Below are 20625 nucleotides of genomic sequence, written 5' to 3'. Positions count from 1 at the left end.
GAGGATCCATGAGCTTTATGGACAATGAATTCCCAGCTCCCTAAGAAAGAAGAAACCCGAGTCCAAGAGCAGAAGGCACCTGGTTGGGGAAAACACACCGAGAAAGATTCTCTCATTTCTGGCTGTGGCTTATTCAGGCAGAGAGCTTGTTTACCTAATCTAAGTATTTGACCTTTCTACTTTTTGGAAATGGTATTTTTTTCCTCTTAATTATGTGGAAGGAGCACTTCCTTTCTGAGCTCTGATGGACTTCTCTATAAATAGCTACTCAGGTCCCAGAACCTTGCACCAGAGCCTTCAGCAAAGTCAGCATCCCTAGGACTTTTTAAGCCTGAGATGGGAACCACGTGGAGTTTAATCATTAATCACCAGTCTTTAATTAACAGCTCTGGGCTTTGAACAAAAGGCACTTACTGCAAGGCTGCTGAGGGGCCCTGAACTCTTCAGCGTGCTTTCATTTGGGGGACCTGGTGGCCTTCCAGAGGGGGCTAGTGGGACAACCTTCTCCTCATGGGAAGGGTTGTGCATCCCAGGAACAGCAGATGTTTGTGGCTGATCTCCGTTTTCACAACTGTCCTGTTGGCTGGCTGCAGGCTTGAACTATCTCAACGTTGGGGATGCTGCCAACTCCCTGAGGTGGGCAAAGAGAGAATCTCCAGAGCCCTGTTGCCTCCATCAGGTGAGGTAGGTTTTAACCAGAGGAAGAAACAGGAAGAAAGTTGCTCCAGGCTTGGAAAATTTTACAGGGGAGTGTTCAAAATCGAGCACTCAGGAGAGAAAGAAAACATTGCTATAAAAGTTGACTCAGCCAATATTTTTCTGCATTCCCGCTGCTGTGATTGAAGATATTTGTTTTTAATATAGGTTTCTCCCATTTGTAGTCTGGCTCTCCTATAGTAAAAACTAAAGGGCAGATCCTCAGCTGATATAAATTGGCTCCAGTGCAGTTAATGGAGCCATGCTGGTTTGTACCAGCTGAGGGATCTGGCTCAGGCTGCAGCACTCGATACCCCCGTTAGATTGCCGTGATTACGATACTAATTCAGTAAAACGGCCTTGCAGAGTAATAAAACCAACCCAGAGAATGGAAGATGAAAGGGCTTCCTCCCCAACAGACCTGGTGTTTTTCAACAAAATGTTTTCCTTTATGTTCTCCTTTGTCAGAAAATGCTCTCAAACAAAACTTTTTACACCAAATACACCCACTCTGACAGAACTTTCCCTGGGAAAGGCGTCTCAGCTCTGCACACAGACAAACACGTGTGGCAAATGCAGTGGCCACAGGTCAGGGCATATTGAGGCTTCTGCAAGAGAGTGTATTGTATCTTTAAAGGGCAAGGGTGATACTGTAGAGCAGTTAAAGCCCCGAGGTAACCTTGGCTTCTGAAAAATAAGAGTTCTCATACTAGCGGGTAGAACACCGATCATTTTACTTGTGCTCTGCCTGCTCTAGTTTTTCTTATTTGTCTGCACTGGGAGAAAGAGCCAGTGGGATTGTATAAAGTTGTGTCCTTCCCTGTCACAGGGGTAAATCATGTGTTGATGGTTCTCCTCCTTGTGATCAGGTCCTTGACAGGTAGCAGAAGATGCTGGGCTTGAGCAGTGAGGGGTGTGGTAACCTGGGCTGCCTTGTTGCTTGGAGCTGGTGAGCACTGAAGGGAACAAAAAGACACAAAGACCTAAATAAAGGCAGATGGATGCATAGCTAGATTCCTGGGATGAAATATTTTGTTTGCCATAGTACTGCTGAACTGAACTGCACATGGGTTTTTCTGTGCCAGATGGGATTTTTACAGGGACATTGCTAAATGGGGGCAGTAAATTTAACTTTAAAGGACCATGAATTGAAGCTTTTGGCTGAAAGCTGAAATGCTGTTACTCTTTACTGGGCCCTTTTAACTTGCCTTGGAACAAGATAGTATATTTTACTTCTAAGGCCCTTGGAAGTTGAAGGCCCTGCCTGTGGCAGGTCTCGTTCAGCTCCCTGGGAGCTGGGACTTTGTGGAGCAGCAGCTCAACACTGTGGTGGACCTTTCGAGGTGAATATGAACCAACCCAAGATCCCACCAATGGATTAAGGAAAGCTGTGGGTTATACTTCTACCAGCTGTGTGCCATTGCAAAATTCAATATCAGTATCATTTTAAGAGCCAGAAGAACTAGAGGGACACACATTTGTTTCAGAGGTAGAAAAAACAATGCCCAATGTTCTGAATTAGCATATTAGGCCATATCCTGCTTCCAGACCTGAGGTGGTCCCCAAACAGCAGTCATACAAATGCTGATTTGAAGAAGTAGTTTTCCTATATACTCAACACTTTGAACCAACCTAAACTATTCCTGTTTTTGACCCTTCTGGTGACATGATCCAATTTTAATCTATTTATGCCCTCTGCTGCTTTGAAGAAAAAACATTGGGTTTGCACTAAATTCTTTCCAGGAGCAGCAGAACTTTTCTTGTTAACATCTAGTTCCAGCTTATTGCAGCTGCTTCTCATGTGTGTTCCTGGTGTTTGAATTACCCCTGGGGCTGGGATATTCAGTGTGGAGAAGACAGATATTCAGTGTGTGCAAGTCCCTGGTAAAGATGCCTTTGGCATCCACGTTCTTCTCTTCCAGGTCTTTCTAAAACATCAGAAATTATTGTATCCAGCACAGGTTGACAGTGGAAGCTGTCCTGGCTGTCTGCTCCCAGGAAAGGCTCTTGGACTGAGAGAGGATCATCTCTCTCATCACAAGTGTTGTGTGGTTGGGGTCTGAGTGCTTTGGCAGTGGGAGGCTCTGGTTACCCAAAGAGATCAGGACTCCTGCACTAACAGCTGGTGTTTAAAAGAAGTTTTTGAAAGAAGAATCAAGGCTGACAGGCTGGGGGGACAGGAGAATGCACAAGGGTCTTACTTTTGGGATAGATGTGCTCTTTTTTTACATTAATTAGAGAAAAGGATGATTGATCTGGAAACCTTTGCAGAACCCAGGTATCTGTGCTTCCTTAGCCAGACATTCGTGGTCAACCTGGAGCCCAAAGAGCTTCAGTGCCCCTGTGTGTTGGTGCCCCACTGCTGGAGGGGGCAGAGCCTGCCACCACAGCTGGAGAGGTGGGTGAAGAACATTGTTGTTAGACCTAATCAGGCTTTGGAGCATATGGACCCCAACGTGTGGTCCAAGTACAACAGCTTGGTGAGTGTCCTGCAGGGAGACTTTTCCTAGCACTGCAACAACAATTCATCACTGCCTGAAGGTTTGATGGGTCTGGTACTTCTCGTCTTAATTGACCTCAGCTGGAGACCTGCCTTTCAGTCCAGCTCAGTCACCAAGGACTTGGTCTGGGCTTGAGCCTTAGAGGGGAGATTTATCAGAGAATCACATGATTAATGGAACTGAGTGATCTCTGTTCGAGAGTGGCCAGGACATGAATTAAGAGAGCAGGGATTTTGGCAGGTGTGAGGCATTGGCAAAGCTGAGATCCAAGTCTGGGCAAGCAGAGCACCCTTGGGCTCGGTGGGGTGCAGCCCCTGGCTGGGTGTAGGCAGCTTTGGGGGTTGGGGAGGAGGTCATCAGCTGGCAGAACTGGAGGCACAAAACTCTGGGCTTAGGTTCAGATAAAAAAAAGCATGTGTAGATTATTAATCCTTCACCCTGCAGCACCAAAATTAGAATTGCCCACAACCCCCTGGTAGAAAGGGCAAAAATAAAATGAGGTTCACAGAAGTTGCTGTTCCCATGTAAATGGTGAATAAATGAACAAATAAGTAGAAATGATCAAATGCTTTCTTTCTTCCCTGCTTTTCTCCCACTCTTATTTCTTTTTCCCTCCGTGTCAACACCAAACAAGACAGACTAAAATTAATGGGGAAAGCAGCAATTAGCAAATTAGGTTAGCGGCGTGTTGCAGTGTGCCATGGCTGCCAGGTGTGAGGGGCTCTGGCAGGATATTTATTAATGGCTGTCAGAAAAGTGACACTTTGATGAATGAAGCTGGGTAATCGGCACCCTCCGACAGTGAGCACCGAGAGGCCTCAACATGCTAAACTGCAAAATCAAACCTTTTTTAACCCCCATACAAAAATACAACAACAAAAATCACTGCAAGAGGAGTGTGTTTTTCCATCAGGAATTTGAGTTCACATTCTCCTCCAAATAACAGCTTTTTTTTCCTGTAACTTGCTGGGGACGAGTTGTCAGATTGAAGGTTTTCCTTGGAATATAGGACTAAAGAGTTTCTAAATGCAGGCAGCATCAAACTCTGTGTCCCGCTCTGTGTTATTGGTCTATCCCAGTAGCACTATCAAAGCCAATGGTGCTACACTCACACCTCCTGGGCTTTGCCCTTTGAACATAACAGCATTAATAACCCCTAAACCAAGGTTGTGAACCAGCTCCCTGTATGTCTCATGCCTGGTGTCAGCAGTTGCTCCCAGTCCCCAGCGCTCCCTGCGCTGCCCCAGAGCCCTCGCTGGGCACGGAAAAATGGGAGAATCAGGAGCTGAAACACTTCTGACAGTTTTTCACCAGTGTTGTTGTTGCATCCTGATATTTTCACTCTTGATAATTTTAGCTTTGAGTCCCTTCTGAGGAATATGTTGTTCCTGTTGGAAATCAGTCAGGTAAGTGATTGTTTAGGGGCATCACTACACGATCCATGACCGACTTTGAGCCTGTTACAGAGTGTGGATCTGTGGGGACAGTGCTAATGCTGCAGGTTCCTGTGTAAAATCACAGGGCTCTCAACCCTTGGCCAAGAGTTCAGAGGAAGTTTTCTTTTAAGTTTTCTCTTTTTTTTCCCCATAAAAAAAGTACTTGAGGAGATGAATCTACCTGCTGGGAGAGCATCTGGATAAAAGATTGCTCAGTAAATTGCTGGGGTACATGGAATTTTTTCCTGGGTTTTCAGACTTTGAGTTGCACACTGGAGGTAGGGTTTGTGCAGCACTTCAATAGCAGAGCTGCTCAAATCCCCCAATTCTGTGGAGAAATTGAATACATTTCTATAAAACCCTAGTTCTGGTTTTGGCCAGCTAAAACAACTGTGTAAGTTTTGATTAAAAACATGAGAATAAATGTAAATCATATCCTAGGCATTCATCTGCTCTCCTAGTTTGAAATGAAGCTGAAGGATCTTTCTGGAATTATCCATCAGGATCTGTGGGGTTGTTAAATTTGGATTGGCATTTAAGGCAAATCTGAAATTGTTCTCTTATGTTTTAATAATTGTATTTAGTTTCCTAATTTGGCTGGTAAGTTTATCAGAAGATAATTGAACTTTTAAAAGTATAAGCTGAGCAGATGGTAGGAAATACTTTAAAATACTTTCTTTCTGAAAGTATTTTTTCTCTGTTTTTGCTCTCTCTCTCTCACGCAAACTGTCTGCACAGCTCCAACCTGCTGAGGTGCACGTTCTTAAATCAAACAGCTCCTGAATGAAACCAACTTATTCCCTCTACGTGGCAGAAGGCAACAGATCCATGCCAAGAAAAACCAGTGGAGCCACCAACGCTGTCGGCTTCTGCCCCAGCCTCCTGCCCCGCCCTTGTCCCCTCCGTGGTGGGTGCAGGGTCTGTGCAGTGAGGGCCCCCTGACTGTCAGCAGGGATGCTCCTGTTTGTGACCTCCGTGAATCCCAGCGGCAGCAGCGGCTCTGCCATCACGAGCCTGTCTCTTCCCTCCCTGGCAGGGTGGTGCTTGCAGGGCTGGGCAAGCCAGAGGTTACTGAAAGGTTGTGCTTTCAGGTAACGATGGGCCTGGTTGAAGTAAGGTATTGTTCTGAGTTGTTCTGAAAGAAAAAAAAAAGAGACGGAAAAAAAGGAATATCTTATAAATTATTCCACGGACAGGAGAAGGTGTTCTTAAGTCTCTTTTTTTTCTTAATGCAACTTTTATTGTTGCTACTAAAGGACACACGAGGGTTTGGTTTGCTTGTACACAGGAGAACTGAGCAAGCAGGAGCAGATTCCCGGCTGGTTTTTATGGACTCTTCCAGCAGCACAGCTCGGGCTCAGCCCTGTGCAGCTCCCCGGCTCTGCTCTCCAGCACTGCTGGCCCCTTTTCCATGGGCAGTCCTGGGACACAGCCCGGGCTGGAGGAGCCTGTGCCAACTCCACCCCCTGGGCATCTCATGTTCCAGGCTGGGTCGCAGGTGCTGTTGTTTCAGGTGAGAGTTCCAGTGAAGTGAGCACGTTTTCCAGCTTCAGTGAGATTTAACCCCACTGCCTGTAAGTGTTCCTGAGTTTCGGGTAAGTGCAGTTCTCCAGTTTCACCGGTGGGCTGGAGAAGTTTATGGGTCTGTTGCAGACCAGTAAACCCAGGTTTTCCACATCCTTCATTAGGCTGTTTTTCCCTATCCAGATTCTTTTGTGTTTTAAAGAGGATTTGCTACCTTTATATTCTTCATTATATGAATTTCCAAAGTCTTCTGTCACCATGGAAGCAGACACAAACGTTTTTCCCTTTTTGGTGTTTATAGTTTACATCTACTTCTTACTGACGTGCACAGGAGTCAGGGAGGAGCAGACCCTGAGTGCTCTGTGCAGTGGTGAGGAAGCCTCCCAGCTCCAGTAATCAATCACACTGCACCAATAGCAGCTTGAAGAGTAAGCAAAGATAAATTACTTGTCCGGGCTAAGCTGGTCTTGGCTTCGCAAGGGAAAATAGTGCCAGAAATTCCCTCAGTGTGGTGTTGGCTGTGTGTGATGGGAGGGTGCTGCTACCCACTGCTGGCTGTGTCTGCAGTGCAGGAACGATCTGTTGCCATCAGTGTTGCTCCTGCTCCTTGCTGGGCTCTGACCACTGACCCCAAAGACAAGTACTTTTTCATGACAGTGTGCTCTGTATCCACCTGCCCAAGCTGCTTTCTGTTTTCTTGTTGCAGTCAGCTTGGCAGTGCTGTCATTTTCCAGGTACATGGTGTGTAATTAATGAGAACGTCATTTCCAGGTTGTTTTCAAAGACCAGATTGAGAGTCTGAGAAATTATTTCAGTCAATACCTTAGGATTTTTTGAACTATTTTTTGAACTAGGAAAACTATTATATTTGTTGCTTAGCTTGGGGATACCTCTGGAGGAATATCACTGTACTTATATTTTTAAGGATAGCAAGACTTGACTTCTTAGTAAAAATGCAGAATTTGGGTTCATGTGCCATCCACCAGGGCAGCTGGGTGCACCAGGCAGGGCTGGCTGGCTCTTCCCCAAACTGTGGCAGCACTGGCACTGCCAGCCTCCTCCCTGTGTGCTGTGAGGAGGTTGGTCTCCTTGTGGTGGTCTCGAGAGTTGTGCTGTGGGTGAGATCCTGCCCTGAGGAGCTGAAGGGGTAGAAGGATGTGCTGTGACTTGGCCTGGAGTCCTTGCTGCCCCTCAGGGCTGGCTGGGCTGGGCAGAGGTGTTAGCCAGGATGTACGTATTTTATTATACCTGTAACTTCTTTCACAAGAGTAATAAGTCTGCTTTATGGGAGACCCCGAGTGACTCCATAAGGAGCACAGAGATTGGTTTTAGCACCTTTGCTCCCCAGGACATTGCTATCCCCAGCACTGGATCAGAGTACCCAGCACAGACTCTGATGATGCATCTTAAGAACTGTCCTTTGTGCTCATTTAGGGACCTCCTCGGCCACTCTCCTCCTGAACAAATATCCCCAAATGTCTCTGCTCACTCTTATATTGCTTTAATTCTACCTTGCTATTTGCAAAAGTGAGGGGTGAAGGACTCTCAGGCACTGAATGCTTCCTTTTGCATCCTTTTTGACTCTACAGTCAACTGTTTCTCCACTCTCATCATTCCCCCAAGCCCTACAGCAGCACTACTTTTCCAGTAATACTCCCTACAGAGCTCCTATAGGTTGACCAAGAGAATTGTGGCTTTTCCTCACAGTGGTGTCATGATCACCACTTCCAGGCTGCCACTTCCCTCAGGGAGCACGGCACACTGTGCCTCCACATGCTGGACAGGTTTATGTTTCAATTTTGGGTGAGTTTTCTCAAGAGGGTGAATATTTGAAAACAATGAAGTTACTGTTGGCTTCAGTGGACTTTCTGATTATTGCAAAGGTTTTATTCCCGATAATCTGCAGGTTCCTCCTGGGGGGATGAGGTGTGTGCAGGGCTGAGCACGTCCATGTCTCCGGTGATATAGGGAGCGTCAGCAGCTGCCATTAGTGTTAATGGGCTAAACCCTTCACATCAAACTGAGAATATACTCCCACTAATTGTGTACCAGCCACCCCTGAGACCTTTGGGACGATGATGCATCTGAGGAGAGGCGCTTCCAGTGATACGATGCCTTGGGATAAATAAATAAGGAGCTAAAGTTAGACTCTGGTTCAGGGAAGTTGATTCAGTGCCAGCATTACAACACTGGGAAATCGGATAACAGGGATGCCAACCTTCATCCCCTTGGTCCTGGCCTGGTCCATGCTGCACAGTACCATCTTCAGAGCCATCCATCAGCACTCAGCCTCACCCTGATGATGTATGATGGCCATAGATCCCGGGAGCGGGAGTGCACTCTGATGTATTGCGCCGATACATCACGGACAGGGCTCGCCCGGGTGATGTATTAGTGCCCTGAGAATGTATTACTCAGGCTCTGGTATTGTTCAGGGATAAAGCCAAGCCAAGGAGTGGATTCAGTTTAATTACAGCACTAATGGTAGCCTGGTGCCAGGAGCACTTTGGTGCTGAGATGCTGGCACTCTGTGGAAATATGAGCCGTGGAGGTGGTGCTGTTGAGTCATGTTGCAGAACCAGGAGAAGAGGGGCCGTATTTTTTTTTTCCCATCAGTTTCCCTGTTGATAACTCAGAAATGCTTGATTTTTGGGTGGAGATTGAGGAAGACTCAGTCTGATTGACAGGAACAGTGGATGCTCCAGAGAAAATTACTTAGCACAGCACTGCAAAGGTCCCTCTCCTGTTCCATGACGGTCCTACCCTGTCACAGCCACACAAGCAAGGAAAACAATGAAGTTACACTTCTGTTCAAGGTGGTGTAGCTTGGGACAGAGGCAATTTACACAGCCCTGTGTAGATCCTGGGCTTGCTGTCTTTGGAGAAGAGCATGCAGTGCTCCTGTGTCCTCCCTCAGGGTTGCTCCTTGCCCACACTACAGAAGATGTGTTGGTGTCCCTACCAGTGCATGACCCTCAGAGCTGTTCGTCTCTTCTGTGCTGCCGTGTTGGCTCCTTCTGAGCTGGGTTCATCCCCACACTACCCCTCTGTGGAGTCTGTGCTTCACAGGGATCCTTATCAGCCTGTGATAACTGTTGCAAAAGTTTCTATAAATAGAATTTCCTCCTGCCCAAATCTTCTCGCTGGCTCAGCTGTTCTATTTTTAACAGAAAGGCATGTTGATGCTAAGCAGAAATAATTTTTTTTTAAATCTCTCTATTAAACATAAAAAGATGCTGTGTCTGAGTAAAAATGAAAGGTGCCCCTTAGATATTTTTAAAACTTCCAAAAATAGTCTCAAGTCTGTGACAAAGCTTATTGAACAGGAATAGCTGTGGACAGCAATTCTGTGATGGGAAGGATCATGTCTCCTCATGCTCCTGGCTGGGATCTGCAAGAAGGGAGATGCTTGAACAAAGACCTCTAAAAGGAATTAACTGAGAGCTGCACTTTAAAAGGCTTGATAGCAGCACTGCCCAGATAGTTTTGCTGGTGATCTCATGTGTTTTCCCTTCTGGGCTTGACAACTGCCCCTGAGGCTGAGAACTCCTCTCTGAAGTTGGGTCTTTGCAGGGGACTCGCAGCCCTGTGGGAGCGGCTCTGTGGTGACGGGGCAGGGGGGACGGGGGGACCTCCCTGTCTGGGGCTTTCCACACAAAGAGAGAGGCAGGAGGATTGCTGACTTTGCCTTGTATGCACAACGGGTATTGAACTTGGGAAAATGTAAAATTTGGTTATTGTTTCTGCTGCTGCACCCCTGCACCCCCAGGGTCAGAGCACAGCCATATATGCCATTGATTCAGCCTCCAGCCCAGCTGAGAAGGAAGAAAATTGGAGAGGGAGAGAAGCAGATGGGGTGGGACTCTCCAAGGAGATACGTTTTACAAGGTTCCCAATGCCTTTTCTTCCCCCCCATAGAGTGGGCTTTTGTCTCCTTATTCATGGCAAATGCCAAGTCAAATGTTCGTGTGTTCACACCCGGTGAGAGGGGAAAGTCTCTGGAGAACTTCTGAAAATTATAAAAGATAAACTGATTATTATTAAAATTGCAAAATAGTCAATTGCTGACTGCTGAACAGCTTATATGGAGAAGAAAAGAGCATTATAAAACAGGGAGATCATCTATTGTTTGGACTTAGAAAAAGATATGAGGTTATTTCATTCCCAAAGTGCCTGATCAGCCATCCTAAGCCAGCCTGCACTGGTGTGTGAATTCAGACTTATTGCAGATGAATTTCTGCCCATCTGAAGGCAGGGTTTTCCAGAGGCATGAGAGGCTGATTCTCTTGACTTTTTCAAATTCTCTTAGCAAAAAAGGGATTGGGCAGGAGATTAGGATTTGAGGCTCATTTCTTACTTTCCTGTAAATATCCTGCATCCCCTCAAGAAAACTGATTTATTGCTCTCAGCCTTGATTCCTTATCCATTAAATTGGTAAGAATACTTCCTTTATGCCTAACTTATTTATATGGGCCTCTCTTTCACGACAGACACTCCTCCCATCTGTTTGATTCTGTGCTTGGTGCAGTGAGGTTTCATTCCTTCCTCAGCACTCTAGAGAGCAGTTTTTATTGCAGCAATCCTGATAACTACCATTAAAATAAAATTACCAGAGACAGACCTAAACTGCCTGAGATTCTGATGCTTTAGCTGGAATTTGAATGTGAAGCTCACCAGGGTTTGGTGGCTGTCCTCTGCCTGTAGCTGTCAGCATGTACCACCAACTGTCAGGATGAATGATGGATTAACAAATGTGTAATGATTTAGTCCCTCTCCAGGAACAAGCAATACTGCCAGGGTGACATGCATTTCAGATATGCAGAGAAGAGGGATGTGTGGGATTGTCTCACTCAATAACATAGGAGCTGGCAACTGGAGAAAGCAATGTTTTTCACCATTACAGTGTGCATGTATCTGTGGACACCAGAAAATGCAGATTGGAGGCTATGATTAATTTGGGCTTGTCTTTTTTTTTTTTTTTTTTGATCCAAGGGTAAGATTTGACAGCAGAACATGAAACTTCCAAGCTGAAAGGCTTCATGCTCTGTTTTGCTTGGGTTTTTTTTCCAGATGAGGGACCAGCTGGGTTCACTGGACTCCACAAGGTACTTTTGTTTATGGATGAAGCCATGCAGATGGGGATCAAAGGTTGTGTAGAGCTGCTGTTGAGCGCACTGGGGCCGAGAGAGGTCAGGCACCAGAGATTAATTTCTTGGCTGGTTAGAGCCAAGGTTTAATAGCAGACTGGGAAAGGACAGTGATTGAGTTTGCTGCTAGCAGAACCTATAGTTCAGGTCAAGTAAAAGGAAGGAGCTCAGGGGCTCTGTGTGTTGGTTGCAGCAGAAAGTCTAATGGCTTAACAATATGTGGCCTCAGCAAGATGTATGGCAGTGGCTGCCACTGGTGAGAGGGGCTGCACCCCTGGAACATCCCCTCTGACAGAGCCAGCAGGGCTGGGGCTGGGCTAATGCTCCCAGCCAGGCAAAGCAAACACACAAAGGCAGCCTTGTTAATTCTGGAAGGGAGGAAGAAAAAAGGGAAAACAACCGTGTTCTCCAAGAGGGAAAGTGGAGTGTCTGAAGGGCAGTGGGAGGGGGTGTTTTCTCGCTGGCTTTAGTTTTGAGTTGTGTAGTTTAACAAACACATGGAGATGTCAACTTGCCTGGGATCAGGTGACTGATTTTGTGTAAATCAAAAACTGATTTTGAAACTAAAATTAAACTGTACTCTGACTTTACCTACTCTGATTTTTTCATGCTACTATTCCATTACACTTTAGTTTCTACGTTTTCGGTTTTGTGTTTGTTTTTTTTTTTCTTTTTTTTTTTTTTTAAATAGTTGTGTCCTTTATTGTATTTAATTATATCCAAATACAATTGTGATTTTTCTCTCTCTACTTTCAAAATCCTCTTCGATTATTTTTCTTTTCTTTTCTTTTAGAGTATGAATTTGAAAAATCTGGCTAGCAGAATCTGCTTTGAGCATTTGAATGAGGTTGTATGTTGTTATAAATCACATGTTAAGGTAAAGAATTTTGTAAATAATTTCAGGCTGTTGCCATTTTGGTGGAGGAAATCTGGCTGTGAGCAGGAGGGACTTAATGCAGTGGTAGCCTGCCAGCTGGGTGCTATGGACCTCACACCAAAATCTGTAGGTAGAAAATTCGTCTTTAATTAGTGATTTGTCCTGGAATTTCCAGGAAACAGGAAAATCAGAATAATATCATGGCAGCTGTAGTGCTGTCAGGATATACCTCAGCTATGCAAAAAGCATCAGTTTGACCCCACATTAGAAGTTCCTCCTTCTGTATCTGAGTCAGGTGTTCATTGGATTTCCTATTAAAAACACTTTCTGAACTGGTCCTGCCTTCAGTTCTCTTCCTTGTAAGTCCCCTGGGTGATGTGAAGTGTTGTCTTTTTTCACCATAGGGAGCTTTTGTTCATCTCAGGAAGGAACAGAAGCTGCACCAAATGTGAACTGAGCTCATGGGTTTGGTGATCAGGCACAGATGGGATTCCTCTCCCAAAGTGCTCCTGTGATGTCTCAATCATTAGATTTGCTATAAGAGCTATTGGCTCAAGTCTGCAGTCTTTCCTGGCAGAGTTATTTTGCTCCTTTAAGAAATTAACACTTGTTGGGTCACAAAGTCATGCAGCCATCAGGATTCTCACCAGAGATTTGGACCTTCAAATCAACTGCAGAGAGGGCTTTCTTGTCTTATTGTGTAGCTGTGCTGAAGTCATGACTATTTCCAGATCTCTTAAGACATTCTTCTGAAAAGTTTCTGCTTTTTTCCTTCATCTAAAGTGAGGGGGGAAAAAAGGATTTCTTAATTTGTTTGAAGGTTTTTTCTTGTCCAGTTCAAATTAGCAACACACAAGAAGGATCTTGGATACTTCTTGGAAACCATGAATATAATGTCAAGTTTTGCCTTTTGTGGAAAGACTTTTTTGAAGAGGACTTGTGAATTAAAGCTTCAATCAGTGTCTAGATCAGAGCCTGATCCATAGCAGATTATACCAGGTTTGCCTGCTGCAGGCCATATTCCTCCTCCTCCAGAGCATCTTGCAGTAGCTGCTCTCAAAGGCAGGACAGAAGAGTCAGTGGAGCCAGATCTGCTCTGAGCAAGCTCTGATTTTGCTGGTTTTCAATATAACATGTAATTTTTAATAATTTTTTCTTCTTTTCTCTTCCCTTAGGAGTGCTGTGTTTCATCTGGGAGTCTTTAACAGAGATGCCAAGATACTTTGTCACTAGAACTGTGTGAAACACCTGAGTTCACAAGGACTGAAGGAAAACAGTCACAGACTAACAGGCACACAACTTCCCTGGCTTTGCTGACTTTGAAATCTGTGGTAAGATACTATTCCTTGGATTTTTCACTTTTTGTTCAATTTGTTAAGGCATTACCAAATAATTTATGCTTTGTCCTCTGTATTTTCTCTTGTATCTTTTTTCCTGTGGGGGAGAAGTGCACAATACAACTAAAATAATCTCCACTCCAGAAGCTGAGAGTCCCTGACCCACTCAAAACCAACCACAGTCTGTTCCCCTTAGCTGATGTTCACACACTGCACTCTTCTGTAGGAAAATGCAGATATGATGGTATTTAGAAAGTCATATCAGATGACAAAGGGAATTCAGTATATCCATAATTTTACCAACACGAATGAGCACAACAGCTCTGCTGTGGGAAGGCAGAACCATGCCTGTGAGCAGACCTGAATTTAGTGAAGCAACCTGCTGATTTTGCTGCTCTACTGCCCCATCTCAAACCAAAATAAGCCCACTTTTATCAGCCTTTCAGTCCCACCTCGCTTCTATTTGATCTGAAATGTGTAGTAAGGTTAACCAAAGCAGGATAATGTAATATATGGTAGAAATGATTCTTTTAAAAAGACATGGCTTGCTCTCATTGCCCTGCGTTCTTCCTCTGTCAGATAACCCAGCTTCCTGAGCAGGACTCAAAGTTTTGGATTTAACCCCTCTGTCAAAGTTTTCAGCCAGATGAGCAGATGCATTATGGTGCTTTCCTGCAAATTCTCCTCTAATTGCTCCAAGTGCTGTGGCCATCAAGCAGAAATCCAGTTGGTAAACTCTGCAGCTCGTGGACAACTTTTCTTGCCAACCATGCATTACGAAGGGCTAATTGTAAAAGTGGTGCACCTGCTGGCTCCCTTGGTGGCTGGAGCCAACGGGAAAAAAAATAGTAATTTATTAATGATGGAGTCACAAATAGTAATGAAAACAATAGGAGCATCTGAAGGAAGCGCTGCCGGGGGCAGAGGTGCAGGTGCTCTGTGCCCTGAACAGGCTCGTCGGCATTTTTATAAAGCTACTTTACAGCCCTTATCAATTTCCCACTGCTTTCTGTGTACCCCCTGCCCCTTTGCAAATGTTTTGCCTGCACAACAGGCTCAGCATTTCTTGTTGTAGGTGATAAAATAGCTGTCACCCTGTGGAGGGAGGAAAGAGGCAAAAAATAAAAATGTTAGGTCCAAAGAAACAAAGCAGAGGAACACATTTCCCAGCAAACAAACGAGGGCTGATGGAGCCGCTGAGTCGGCAGCGGGAGAGCAATGGGGTGAACTTGGCTGGGGAATGCTGAGAGATTGGGGGTAACAAATGCTGAGAGATTGGGGGTAACAAATGCTGGAGGGCAAGAGAGACTCATTCCTTAAATGAGGCGGTACTTTGTGCGTAGCCTTGGATTCCCAAGGTGATGGGCACCTCCGCCAGCACCATCCACAGTTCTGGATCCAGCGCGTGTCTCTGTAAATCTCAGCATTCTCTTAAACAACTACATCACATCAGCAATCCAAAGACCTTTTTTCTTACGTGGTCAGAGCAGTTACTGATGATTTGGGCAACCTACTTGTACCATTTGAGTGCTTAAGTAGTCACAAGACATAGTTATCTTGTCTCTCAAAATATGGTGGCTCTTGGAATACGGGGTAATACAAGTGATATGCACAAATGAACACAAAATCTTTGAGAAAAGAGTATTACGAGCTAGGGAAATAACTTCCTTGCAGCCAGCTTTCACCACTGGTGCACAGCACTGCAGTGCCCCTGAAAGCTGATCAAGAGTTACATAAGACCAAAAAGTCAGTTAAGTCATGGCAGGCCCAGGAAGAAGGTCAGAGTTAACATCATGTATGTAATCTCAGTGTTTGCCTTTCCTCTGCTTTGACCATCACACATGGCTTTAGTGTGTTCCTTGAAGGAAAGCTGCACTGTCATTGTTAAAGTGCTCATATCTGGATATCTACCATAACTTAGATGAGATCTTGAAACTTTTTATGCTGTGGGAATCTGCTTGTGTGTCTGAGCCATAAACTGACTGTTAATTGACATCTGCTTGTATAAAAATTAGAGTTTCTCAATATGTTGCAGGTGTAGCTGTCTCAGCAGAAAGGAGTCAGACTTAGAGGTCAGCCTGGGTCTGTACCAAATCTCTGTGGGTTGCATGTCCTGCATTTACTGCTATGCTAAGGTTTACTAAGGTTGTGAGCACACTGAGCCATCACAGAGTAGCTGCAACCACCTCCCCAATGAACCTGATGGGCCAAAGCTTCCTAACTTCTCACTGCCTATCCTGCATTCAAGGGATTGAGAGATCTTCTGTCTTTAACTGGATTTTAGTGGAGAGAGGGAAAAGACCCCAAATATCTGTGTCTTTCTTTCACTGGGCCAAGTGCAATTTTTCCTGTAGCTGAGTTGTTCTGTGTAAGGGCTCTTAAGTTAAAGACCCAAAAGCACCACAGTGCTCTGCATCAAATCACAGAATCATCTCATGGTTTGGGTTGGAAGGGACCTTAAAGATCACCTAGTTTCAATCTCCCCTGGGACAACTTCCACATAGGGAGTTGCTTTGCCTCTTTTTTGATTATTGTTGATGTTTCTTTGTTCAGGAACAGTTACTTTCACGTACTAAACCAAAATATTCCTTTTTCTTTCTTTTTTTTCTTCTCTTCTCTCAGTCCCTTCTTTCCCCCTCACTCCCCCCCAAATCCCAAGCCCTCACACAAATGCCAGCAATTTATAAGACTGATTAAAGCACATAGTTTTTTGCTTTAGGGACAAAGCTTCACCTTTTAAAGTTCTGTTTTTCCTTAGGAACCAGGAATCTTTTCCTGTAAATCCATGCAAACGAGCATGAGTTCAGGTGTGTATTTTAATAATCATGCCTAATCCCATGAAAGCAGTGCTAAGAATGAAGAGCTGGCCATGCTAATTCCTGATGTGAGGGGGACCTGGGAGGTGTGGTGGTGCTGACCCAGCGATGATGACATGCAGGGTGATACATGAGGGAAGGTGAAGGCAAGGCTCGTATATCCCCATCACATTGATCCTCCCATAACTTACAAACACTCACTGTTTGCTGTCTGCCAAATTAACCTCTTGTCTCCCCAGCCTGTGGATTGGGTGCACAGTGCAGGATTTTAAGCTTCTCTGTTGAAAAATGTCCCTGCAAAGCTGTCCCCCAGAATTCCTGCTGCTTTCTGGGGAGTGTTATTAATAAACTTCTCCGTAGCAGAAATGGAACCTTTTAGAGCTCAGATAAGGTATTTTGCCAGTTAACCAGCTGGGCTGTTTGGCTGTGGACAAATGCAGTGATGAATGATGGGTCAAGGATGGAGCAGGCTGATTTCTCTCCAAGCTTGACCTTGTCTCTGGTCTGACATCTGAAATGACAGATGCATTAAGGAGTTATTTATTCAGGGGAGCTGCAGTGCACTGAACCCTTTGTGAGGTAGCACCCAGGGTTATAAGAATGTTAGAATAAACCTGCCTGAGCCTTCCCCTCTGTGTCTGCTGCTCCAAGCAGCTGCTCTGCAGGCAAGCAGCAATCCTGGGTGTCTGTCAGGGATACCCTGGGAACTGGAGGGCAAAACCAGGAGCTGGGTCCACACATTTCCTCCCAGCCAAATAATCTGCATATCTGCAAATCACCCACCCATGGAGCAGCATTAACTAACTATGAAAATGTACCTGAAGGTTTCTGGGTTGTTAAAGGCCCAATGTTCTGGATAAAATGCAGCACTGACGATTAAACACCTTTTGCTGTTCAGCTTCTTCTGGCCTCAGCACACTTGGGAGACTTTTCTTTTTGTGCCTTTGGGATTTTTTGTGACTTGTTGCACTGTGGCCCAGTTCACTCTTCACTATAGCTGAAACCAAGGGAATAGTTTTACTTTTTTCCTTCATGTTGTGGGACACACAGGTGGAGGGGTAGCCAAGCTGCATCCTGTGAGCAGACATGCTTCATTTTTGGGAAATCAATTATTCCTAAAAGGTGAAAGACCTCAGCCTAAATCTATAGAAAAAATGACTGTATAACCCAGTCTGCTTCTATATTTGTCTGCCTAACCTTTTGCTGCAAGTATGAAAGCTGTTTGTACTTCTAAAACTAGACTTTTATTTAGAAAAATAACTTTGCCCATACACAAAACTGTTGGGCATGTTATATTTTCCTGACAAGAGCTATGGTATGGATTAATTTGCAGAGCAAAGTTCAGGAAAGAGCTCAGGTGCTGTGATTCTGGATCCTTTTGGAGTACTGGGAGGGCTTAGTTGAGGGAGCACCATAAGAAACCCAAAGAGCTACCCCTGGGAAAATTCCTAAATTTATTGCCCTCAGCAGAATTACCAGCAATTGACACCAGCTCTGAGTGCAGTCCTCTCTTTGTCATCTCCCCTCCTCCCCCAAATAATTCCACTTTGAAACAACAGCAGCAGAAATTGTTAGATATATGCAAAAGCCCATTTTGCATGGCAGGACCATTGGAAGAGCTGGATGTTGGTGTCCACCAACCCAGCTCACAAGTCCTTTCTGGGGCTGTCCAGCTCAAACTGATGTGTGCAGTAAATCTGCAGTGTCTTTGCAGTCTTTCATATGTCTGCTCCTTTCAGGATTCTAGTGCCTGGGTCTAGCATGTGGATGAGACTTACCTGAAGCATCTTCAAGGCTTTTCCAGCACAAAAATGGATGATCTGGTATGATGAATGATTTTGTGTAACACCAAAGAAAAAAGAGTATCAGTTGTGCACTTATATATATATATATATATGGTATTGATTGCAAGGGCACTTGTTAACTGGAGAGATCCAGGAAATTCCCACCGAGGTTAAGAGTGCTTGTCTACAAGGCTTCAGAATGGAGGTGTGACTTCTTTTGCCTTCAAAGAGGTTTGGAGCAGGTAGCAAGTAGCCAAAATTCAAACCTGAATGACCTAGCTATGGAAGTGTGTTGTCCCAGACTCTCCTCTTTTTCCTGGTGTAAAACAAATGTGCTGAACAACAGAAAAGTTGCTCAGAACCACCAACATCAGCATTTCTTGAGAGTGGCCTCAGGTGGTGAGGGCTCTCTAGCAGCTCAGCAATGGAAAATTGAGAGGTCCTGTTCCTGTTTTGCTTCTGTTTAAAGGTTTGATCTTTACAGTTTGGTCTGGTTGGGGGAATGTAGGTGCACAGCAGACCTGGGCTATGCTCTCAACTCAGCCCAACAAAGAAGGGAGTCAGGGAGCTGGGGCAGGGGGAGACTGAAGGTATGTTTTCCACAATGGCCTGTTTAAAACATTACAAGCAACCTCTCTTCCATCATGAGTCCTAGTTTAAAACTACTGCCCTGGGGCATAAAAATCAACTCCTAACTACTTCCAGTGGGACCACTATTCCATCAGTGTTCCCATCAAACGTTGACTCCATGATTAATATTCACCCTCTTTCTTCGTTAATCATCAGTCTTCATTCATTTTTCTGGCCCTTCCTGCTGACAGGGGTAGTGTGTGTAGAGCAGCTGGTAGGGAAAACAGAAAGACCTGAACTTCTGTACACAAGCTGCAAAGGGAAAAAGCCACCTCAGTGCAGTGTGTCAGCTCAGAAGGAAAAAGGATTCCTAAAGATGCAATTTTTCTCCTAGTCCTGAAGCAGTGGGGCTGAATTTTCAATAGCCTTTGTGAGACGGGACTTTGCACCAACTCCTAACTACTATTGTGGAGAACCCCTGGTTTGAGTAATACAATATTCAACAGCCATGCTAAGAAACCAAGCCCTGTGTGTCTGTAGTATTCACTGACTGGGGGTAATAGCAATGTCCCTGTACAGCAAATGTAACACAACTTTTCTGTGGAAAAAGGAAAAAAACCACACCAGTGGTTAATGTTTCCTTGTAGAGAACAATATTGCCTCTAGTGCAGGGCTTGTACTTGTTTGCTTGTTTTCTGCTAACTTTTAAAAAATAAATCTTTATAATTTAAGATAAATATTTATCATTAAAGATAAATATTATGTGAATAAAAACTTACACAATGTAAATTGCATCTTTCACAACCCAGAGAAATGATTGAATGTGATAGAGATCTGGCATAACTTGTGAAAGAATGGCAGGTTCAGGAAAGGTCAATAAATGGCAAAATGAGCGAGTATTGCAGTTGCACTGAAACTTCTGCTGTTTCAGTCAAATTCAAACAATGTTTGCTGCAGAAATAATTGAAAAATGCAGATCCTAATAATTGAAAAATGCAGATCCTAACAAATTTTGGATTTAAAACATTTTACATTAGAAATTTTTAAAGTTCCAATAAAAATGTTTGCATTTTTGTAAGTCAAGATTGTACTAAATCTCCATTAATAATTTCCCGCCTGCTCTTCTAGGGGAGAATTCTGCAAAATAACAGCAATCACTACTGGAAGCATTTAAAAACTTTCTCTCTTCATGTTCCCAATATTTTCCTCTACTACTTAAATGATGTGGTACAGGTATTACTTCATTTTTCTCCCTCCATTCATTTTCCAATTTGTTGTTTCACCAATATCTTTTCAAAACTTCCTCTACATTTTGAAACCTCATTTGCCATTAAGAGAAATGGAGCATTAAAGAAACATTGAAACATTTGGATATGACTGTGTGGGGAAAAAAAGAGCAATAGCCAGGATGCTATTACAGCCTTCACTTCATAGCATTTGATGAAGGGAAAGAAAAGACACAAACCACATTCAGTATTCATAAAAAGGATTTATAATTGGTGGCAGATATTTTACATTATTAATTGAAGGCATTGTACTGGGAGAATTTTGAGTTTGGCTGTCTTGTTTATGAAAATTGCAGGGGTTGTGTCTTTTATAGCTCTTATGTCTCCTTCGTAACAAATTCCAGCTTAAATGGCAGTATCAGAGGATTTTCTCTGATAGAGAAAGCAAAGAAAGCAAAGGCTTTTCTTTCAGTTTTGTGTCTTGATAGTTCCTGTGTGCAACCTAAGACAATATATCTGATATCAGAGACAGACTAGTCTGGTACTGGTTTTTATTTAGTGATGCAGGAGATGGAGTGCAAGGGTGTTCCAGTTGTTGTAATAACATGCACAGACTGATTACACACCAGCCTGGTATCTAATTTATATACTCCTTTCTTACTGAATTAGTGTGAACAACTGCAGCAGCCTGCTAGGAATGTGCCAGAGGCT

General features: G+C 44.2%; 1 long non-coding RNA gene across 1 annotated transcript in view; it reads left to right on the top strand.

Annotated features, from left to right (window-relative positions):
- The first annotated feature begins 483 nt into the window (after positions 1–483).
- The window catches only part of LOC127477981 (uncharacterized), a 295990-nt gene continuing 275848 nt past the window's right edge, over positions 484–20625 (top strand). Inside the window, exons 1-2 of the long non-coding RNA XR_007907086.1 lie at positions 484–679; positions 13357–13512. This is a non-coding gene — a long non-coding RNA (uncharacterized LOC127477981). The remainder of the gene's footprint in view (positions 680–13356; positions 13513–20625) is intronic.

The sequence above is a fragment of the Manacus candei genome, unplaced genomic scaffold (genome assembly GCF_025592945.1).
Source record: "Manacus candei isolate 608988 ecotype Guabito, Panama unplaced genomic scaffold, ASM2559294v1 h1tg000057l, whole genome shotgun sequence".
Classification (NCBI taxonomy): domain Eukaryota; kingdom Metazoa; phylum Chordata; class Aves; order Passeriformes; family Pipridae; genus Manacus; species Manacus candei.
Note: the sequence above shows the minus strand (reverse complement) of the source record. Positions and strands in the feature narration are given on the sequence as shown.